Genomic DNA, 8,951 nt, shown 5'->3' on the forward strand with positions numbered 1-8,951 from the left:
TTGTATTCAAGGGCCGCGAGATCTCAAAGGCGTTTGGTGTACATGAAAAGAACTACGAGCTAAACAGTATTCATAATAGGTTATAGCTCTTGTCTGCCAAGGGAAGATAATTGCACCTAGATGATCAAATTTAAGCCGCTTGTTTGTGTCTCCACTTCTTGACTTGCTTTTGTTCTTCAAGCTGAATTCCATCATGAGGAGAGTGCCAAGTGCAAAAAAATCTTCCTTTAAAGCATTTTTTTAAAACTAGCAGTTAAAATAGGACTGTGCAATATGAACTCTAGGGATGCTCATTTAGGTTAATTTTGCCAAGCAACAACTGTCGCTGGTTAAACTAATTATAACGCCTTACTAGTCAGATTAATATACAATATTTTTTTTATTAAAAAAAAAATAAATGACGTGTCTTTTTTTGTGTTTGACACATTAACGCATTTTAAAATACTGATTAATTTTAATATGCGAACAACAGCATACAGAGCACATTAACAACAGCACATCTTCAAGCACCTGCAGCATTTTCAACAGCATAAAAATAAATAAATAAATAAATAAATAAACTAAATAAAAAAATAGTCTTGCCCTAGATATTTTTCACTTAACAGACAAGTTTAGATTACAAAACAAAATAAAAACGGACTGAATCCTTTTAAGAACCTGCATATGCTGTTTGTCTAATCATATGTTTTTTTTCCTCCATTAAATGAAAATAGCAGGCTACCTCATATCGATCGCTCCATGGAAATATGCATTTAATCAATGGAAACCCCACCTCTGCTTTCGTTTGACTGAAGAATGAAAAAGTCGCGGCTGACATAACGCTTTTTCTGTTCAGAATTTTTTCAACTGCGAGCACAAAAACGTGAGGTGCGCAGGCGTGTTTAGTAAATGTGCGGTAAGAGTTAAAGATCGTAAACCATTCAAAAGATGCCTCTTTCAACGCAAAAAACGCGTTTGCTGTGATTGGCCACTTATATAATAATATTTTAATAGTTTAACTGATACCATTAATTGGTTAAAAAACGCACCTGTTTGATTAACAGTTAATCGGTTTTTATGAGCATCTCTAATATCAAAAACAAAACAAATAACTATTTTTGATAGCAATAATGAAATAACCTTTTGATAAGTGTGTTTTTGTGCTGGTCTTGGATGGTTTTGGGATAAAAAAAAATGTTTAAACTGACAGTCCCTGTGTTAAGAAGTGATTCATTAAATCTTTCAAAACAGCTGATTTATTTGGAAACAAAGGGATTTTTAAATCGCTTGATTGATTTGCATTTCAGATTTGCTCACAATGCTCGTCCACCACACTTCATTGTTGAAAACAAGTTACGAATTATCCTGGTGTAAACAAATCAGAGCTACACTCTCAGAAATAAAAATACAAAATGTGTCACTGAAGTGGTACCTTTTCAAACGGTACACTTTAATACCATACAGCTGAAAATTAGTAACTTAAGGGTAGAGTTTTGTAATTTCAAGGTTCACTTTTGTACCATTAAGGTACTATGAGGTTCACATTTTTTAGTTATTAATATGCATGACTGCTTGCTTGACCAAATGGTTGACCGTATTTTGACTGTTTATATAATGGCTGTTAAAGTAATTTAAAGAATGACTGTTTTAAATGATTAAAAAAAATAAAAAATAAAAAATAAAATAATAATAATAATAATAATAATAATAATAATAATAATAATAATAATAATATAACAAACATAATTCTGTTGCACTACTACACTTGATTTTGGTTTTATTGTAAAAAAAAAAAAAGAGACTGAAATATTTTATGGCATACTTCAAAAAATAAAGCTGATGTAGAGTTCAAAATAGTTTAACTTGATTATGTTTTTAAATAAATTGGTCTTACACTTACTATTTTCTGATTTTCTTAGTAAGTGTATTAATTCCTGTACTTTTACCATAAAATGACATTTCAACCATTACCCATTAATGACATATCAAACATTGGTAGAGGCTGATATTTTAGAAAGTATATGGCATGTGTTGAAAAAAAAAATGCATTCAGCGTGTTTACCTATGACATAAGCAGTTAAGAAATGCAGTCCAACTTTTTCTTTTTTTTTTTTCTTTTGTAGGGAGGTTAAAGGGTTGAGGAGCTGTTAGGAACAAAATTATAAAATGTATCACCCCAATGACAGGTTTTGTACCTTTAATTCTGAAAGTGTAGTTTCTACAAAAAAACACAAAGGTCTTTTCGATGTTGCATTTTAAGCACATTATTTTCAAACAAACACATGTTTAAGACAAAACCATAGCAGAACATGTATGCATTTATCATCTTCTTGATTTAGTTTTCTTTTGAACGAATCACTTGAATCAATAGCTGCATTTGTCAGAAACTAAATATAATAAAATTGGAGAAAGGTTTTGCTTTCCTAACTTGAGTAACAGGAGCCAATCACAATATTATTATAGACAACAACAACAACAACAACAACAAAACACTTTTAAACTCAAATTTGTGTTAAGTGTAGACAATGGTTTGTCCATTTTTGACCCAAACTTAATTTAGAAACAAATTCAGCATTTTTACAGTGTACAACAGTTTTTGAACCCTAAAAACAACTAAAATGTATTTATTAATATCTTAAATAATATTAATGGCTTTTACAAACTGCATTAATCATTGAAAAATATTCTTATTTACATAAAAGTAAATAAGGCAGTTATTGTCATTAAGTTTTGTGACATATTGGAACAAATCCCTCATCTTGCAGGGCCTCCGGCAGAAGACAGCGGCTCCGCCCCTCCCATCCGTCACTGGCGGCATCTCCCTAAGGGGACGCCCCCATGACACCCATAATGGTTGTTTGATGGCCCCCATAAAAGAAGTCAATGTATTGATGGCAGCCCTTTGAGGACAAACCTTATTTGTATGTGGATCAATCCAGTCAATTCATAGAAGGGAACCATAAGCGCACTTCAATGATGACATTACACCTGTGACCTCACAGCTTTCCCTTCGAATTGTGATGACAGAGACAGTCTGTTTTCACGATAGTGTGTTGCATTTTTATTAAATCACCGAATCCCTCACAATCAGATTACCATCTTCCAGATTAAATTGTATTGTCTACAATTTGTCCGTGCAACCTAGGAATGCTTTATCAGCCTGCATTTTTGCTGACACATTTGCATCTTGAGTGGATTGATAGCAATTCTAAACTCAAAACATTTGGAAAAAAAAAATGAACTAAATAAAAGGAGCAATACTTTAAACCGAAGAAGAGACACGCTCTTTCTATTTCAATTTTTACCTTAATACATTAATTTAAAAGACCCTTTTCTATGCAAAACATCATTTCAATAACCAACTGATGTAATACTTTCTATAAATAAATAAATCTGGCCTGTGAAGGAAAGACCCTCCAGACAAGCTCTAAAGGGAAGCATCAATACTGCAGAAGTCTTGAAGAGACGTTTCAGTCTGCTCTCCACCAAAGTGCAATGGAGAACAACGACTCAGTTGCATCACTTTAAAACGAGGGCAGAAATCATTTCTACCTTTATTAGGAACTTTAAATGAGGCCGCTGCTAGGAGCGATTACAAAGACGACGAAGAAACCAAGAAAAGGGCAGAATGAAATCCAGCTCAAACTTACAGAATTCAAGAGGACAGCTCAAAGTTTGGCTGAAATAACTTTGGATGATTTCACAATATGACACCATGCAACATAACAGAACACGACATAATGAACAGAGGTTTAAAACTCAGTCGTGATCCACAAGCTGCTATTATAATAATCTCATACGCTACCTGGCTCTACGGTCCTCGGCCTCAGACTGAATTTAACTAATGAGACCCCTTGATGTCTTGCATATTCTCTTCTTTTAGTCCAATCCCAACTCGATGAACCGAGCAGACCACTTCATTTGCATACACAGAACCTGTATACTCTCTATAGGGGCCACCGACCAAAAGGAAAGACAAGAGGAAAAGAGGAAAAAGGTGGTGGTCTTGGACCATGAAGCCTCCAGAATCAGATCAGTATTCCTCAACAGTTTAAAAAAAAGCATCCAAACATCTTTGCAGAAGTCTTAGGTGAGGGCAACAGGAAGTTTTGGAGAAAGTTTGAGTGGAGTCCAAAGCGAGGTCCTATGGAAGAGAAGGAAAGAGCCCCAGTGCCTGCCTGCTCCAAAAGAGGATGTGATGAGACTGCATAGCTAATGAGCTCGTCGGCTCCAGAGAACCCCGGCTTTTCTTATTCTCGTTCATCATTAATTCAGCAACGTTGATAATTTCATTAGATTGCCACCATTTTTTTTCTTCGCATATTAATAATTGATGCGTACGGCTCCTGGACCGGGGCAGTCCCTGTGCATGAACACATGCTTTCACGAGTGTATGTGTGGTAACTGTGGTGTGGACACACCTAAACACTGTGCCTTTTCCATGCAAACACTCCTAACATGCACACACACATACACATGGCCGGGCTCTGCAAAGGCAGCGCAGTGGGATAAAACATATGGCAGTCGTCAAATTGAAGCAGCGCTTCAGGTAAATAAAACAGTACCTGGCAAATACTGGAGAGCTCTCATCTGGCACTGTGGCAAAAGCACAGAGAAAACCGCCAGGGCAGTAAAACAAACACACAGAGCCAGTCAAGCAGCCAGCCGATCTCCCTGCAAGCTTTCAACAGCCAAGCAGTGGGATTACTCTAATCACATTTATTTATTAACCCTCAATTAAGAGCGGAAGTCTTACGGCTCATGTTAGTTTAGGGAGAACACTGGGACCTACAATGCACATAATTGACAGGCAGGGCTTATTCTTAGTTCAAACCGTTTTGGCTGATTAAGTATAAGCCTTTCATCTGTAGATACAATGCTATTAATTAAATCATTAAAAGAATTATTCACTTGTGAGAGGGGGGATTTAAAAAAAGAAAGAAAAAAAAGAAAGAGAAATCAAATGAGAAGCTGTCTTGCAATAACTCTTGAAATATTCATTAATAATAAAAAAAGATTGCTTAAATTTAATGACAGGGATTACATGTGTAGAGACCTTCTCCGTTTCACCAAGCCTGCCCCTTAACACAAACCCTCCTCCCCCCGTTTGATTACTTGATAAAGAGATTAAAGAAGAGAGCAGGCACACACTGCACAGCCGTCGGTGTACACATTGTGTAGCAAACATATAAAGGCTCTACATATAAAGGCAGTACAGTATCTAACTCAAAGTTTAGTAAAATAGTAAAAAAGTACAATGGTAAAAGCAGATCCAACTAATCAACTGTCTATTAAACTTATCCAATTCATCTATACTACATTCACCTATATCAATCAATCAATCAATCAATCAATCAATCAATCAATCAATCAATCAATTAATCAATCAATCAATCAATCAATCAATCAATCAATCATAAATATTTGGAAGGACATGAGTGTAAACCATAATTATTCTTCTAATTTCTTACATTTTTGTATGTAGCACAATCAATATTCAAAACCTTTGCTTTTAATGGTTGTCTTCAGATATTCATTCATTCTTTAGCTTAGTCTCTATTTCGGAGGTCGCCACAGCGGAATGAACAGCCAGCTATTTCAGCATGTGTTTTACACAGTAGATGCCCTTCTAGTTGCAACCAAGTAGCAGGGAAATACCCATACACACTCATGCACACATGCACACTCTCATACACTATGGACAATTTAGTTTATTCAATACATCAATACTGCATGTCTTTGGACTGTTTTGGAAACCAGAGCACTTTTGTGGCAAGTAGCTGTGTAACAAGCAAATCCTTTGCATCTGGCTGCTAATAAACGTGTTCAGCTGTATTCTGCAAAAACAGCCAGTTAGATAGTCTGTGCATCATTCCTTACCTAACTAATGGAATTTTGTTGTAAAATGTAATCGAATTCTTCCTGATTTTTCAGATGTTAATGTGACTTTTAAATGAGTTTGTCAGTAAATTAAGGAATTCTGTGTACAGAGCAAGAGTAAGCACTAAAACATGAACGGACAAATGAATATAGCGGCAGTGTGTACGTACATGTAGCTTCATGTTCTTAGAGATAAAACTGTAACTGCAACTTTTAAATTGTCACAATTGTAAGAAATGTAAGTCTAAATTGCTGGATAAAAACTGCATTGACAGGAATATAATAAACAAATGGGTAATAAAGCTTCGATTAGAAGAAAAACACAGGTTCATTGTGAATATGTGCCCCATATACATTTGTGGAGAGTGCAAATTATGTAGCCAGAGCTACGTGTGGCTACATTTAGTCTATAAAAGGAATGCTACGGGGTGGTAGGATGCCGCCGATGGCTTTTGTTTCTTTTACCGCTTACCAGCTGACCGCCTCTCTCCGTGTGGACGGTTTTTCTGCTACTACCAGTTTGCCCAGAAGCTCGCCACGTACGTCGGCGAACTTGAGACACAGAAAGGACAGTTTTAAGTTTGAGTCTGGTAATGAACTGTTCAAGAAGGCAAGTAAAAAAAAAAAAAAAAAAAGAAAGAAGTAAACAACAGGGTGAGAATATGGTAAGATCTGAAGACGTAAAAATCAGGTGACGGCTTTTATTTTTATGGATTGCTTTTGAAAATACTATTGGTTGGGTTTTAGGAAAGGGGTGATCGGTTCAATCTGTGCTTTTAAAAACATTAACAGTGGGTTTAAGGAAGGGGGTGATCGGGTTCATCAGTGCTGTTGAAAACACTATTGGTTGGGTTTAGGGAAGGGGGTGATTGGGTCAATCGGTGCTTTTGAAAACACTATTGATTGATTTTAGGGAAGGGGTGATCGGGTCAATCAGTGCTTTTGAAAACACTATCGGTTAGGTTTAGAGAAGGGGGTGATTGTGTCAATCAGTGCTTTTGAAAACACTAGCAGTTAGGTTTAAGAAAGGTGGTGATCGGATCAATCTGTGCTTTTAAAAACATTATCAGTTGGGTTTAGGGAAGGGAGTGATTGGGTCAATCGGTGCTTTTGAATATACTATCAGTTTGGAGTAGAGAAGGGGGTGGGTGGGGTGTTGGTTTATCAGTCAGTCATTCAGTCAGTCCGTCGACAACGGCCTCTGGTGGATTTACACAAGAACAGCAAATGCGAATGGTACCCGCAAAATAAGTTTGAGATCTGAAAAAGATTCACGAAAACAGTAACCGCAAAAAAACATACTTCCTGAGATGTATTTCGCTATCTCAAGAAATGTATATGGGGGTACATTATAATAATGAGCCTGGGTTGAAAAAATAGAGATAATAATTTGCCATGTGGTATAAATTTGTAACTGCAAGAGACAGACATACTTGTGCAATGGGCAACATACACAGCTAGTGTTTTTCAGCCAATGATGTTTGGCAGTATTTCAGGTTTCGACCGAACGAGAAGAGACACGTAGTAAATACGAACAAGACAATTTGCAAATTGTGTTTCAAACAGGTGACCGCAAATCTAAGGTCGCATATACAGTAATCAGTTTCTGAATGGTTTAGGCCAACAGTTTGGGGACGCTGTCTGAGCCTTACATCCTTATTTTTTGTTATACACAGTAATACCATATATCGGGGTAAAATAGGGAGGAGGTTTGACGTATAAAAATTTGGATACCGCCCAAGCCTAATATACCCCATTGGAAAAATGGTAGTGGTCACAATTGTAATATGTATTATATTCTTGAAGTCACATTGCAAAGTATTGAGTAAAAAATACAACAAAACTTTGAAGTAGGCCTATATATAAATGTATGTAACTGTGAGATATAGTGACCTTGATTGCAAGATACATATTTATACCGGCTAGGAAAAAAGTTGCATTTAAGTCACTAAAAAAGAACTTGTGATAAGAAATATTAAGTAAAATAAATATTTTGCACAATACAAAGTCAAAGAGATACTGTTGAAATAAGAAATAAATTGACAATTGCTAGATATAACATTGCTTTTGCAACACAAAGTCCCAATTGGAATTGCTAGATAAAAAGTAGCAACTGAGAAAAATAAACCTTTTGGGCTTCCATATGTGTGAAACACAACAACAGAACTGACCCATATTCTGCAACACTGCGCAATCCCAAAAGTGTCGCAAACTGTCACTGCCACACATACGGCGAGATGGTTTTGTTTTTGAGGTAGAAGATTAAACCCATTGGTGATTGTCGGGATGATTGACGGCTCTGTGCTAAAGCAGATGAGACACACTCCGCCCTTACTGTAGTCAGACTGTTTGAGAGAGTGCCAGTAGCCCACCCATAGGGGGGTCTCATGGAGTTCTTCAAAAAGCCAGTGTGTGTATGTGTGTGTCCTCCTCTGTTTGATCCCTCTGCAGAGGGTCAGGACACCGGGGATTGGTCTATGGATCGGTTTGTGTGTGAATCTGTCTGGTGGTGGGTGGGTGGCTGGCGCAAACAATTGATGTTAAAAATAATGTTCGCCACAGTGTTGCATAGAACTGCTATGACAGAGATGTGAAATCACGAGAACAAAAGAGACAAAGTGTGAATCAGAATGACTGAAATATACATAGATTGTTTGTGTACATGCGTTCGGGGCCAATTGATGAGGTCTGTTGTATTTTACTCTGAAAATCCAACCAGCACCTTTCAGGCTGCCAAGGCCTGGTGCTCACTTTGTTGGCGGTCTATTTTTTGATCAAATTAGACTATGGGGAGATGAAAACCAAACTTCACAAAGGATAAGTTTGGGTAATTGCTATGATGCTCCTGGTAAAATAGATAAATATATAAATAAATGGATAAATAACCCCTTTTGTGTATTGTTTTTCATCAACATCTGGTATCAAACAGGCTCCAGCCGTACAGATGAAAGCCATGATAGAACAATTACATGCAGATCAGTCGCACAACACAGACAAGTGTTCTGTTTTGACTGTTTTTTATTTCTTTTTTTCTTTTCGGCTTCATTAACAACATTTTCTGTCAGGTTGATGTTTGGATTCTTTCCTCATGG

The 8,951-nt window shown here is 36.6% G+C and overlaps 1 long non-coding RNA gene across 1 annotated transcript in view; it reads right to left on the minus strand.

Moving 5' to 3' along the window:
- LOC141386125 (uncharacterized) overlaps positions 1-4,202 on the minus strand; it is a 33,175-nt gene extending 28,973 nt beyond the window's left edge. The window contains exon 1 of the long non-coding RNA XR_012407221.1: positions 3,785-4,202. This is a non-coding gene — a long non-coding RNA (uncharacterized lncRNA). The remainder of the gene's footprint in view (positions 1-3,784) is intronic.
- Between the last annotated feature and the right edge of the window lie 4,749 nt (positions 4,203-8,951).

This window comes from Danio rerio, chromosome 1, assembly GCF_049306965.1.
Source record: "Danio rerio strain Tuebingen ecotype United States chromosome 1, GRCz12tu, whole genome shotgun sequence".
NCBI classification, from domain to species: Eukaryota; Metazoa; Chordata; class Actinopteri; order Cypriniformes; family Danionidae; genus Danio; species Danio rerio.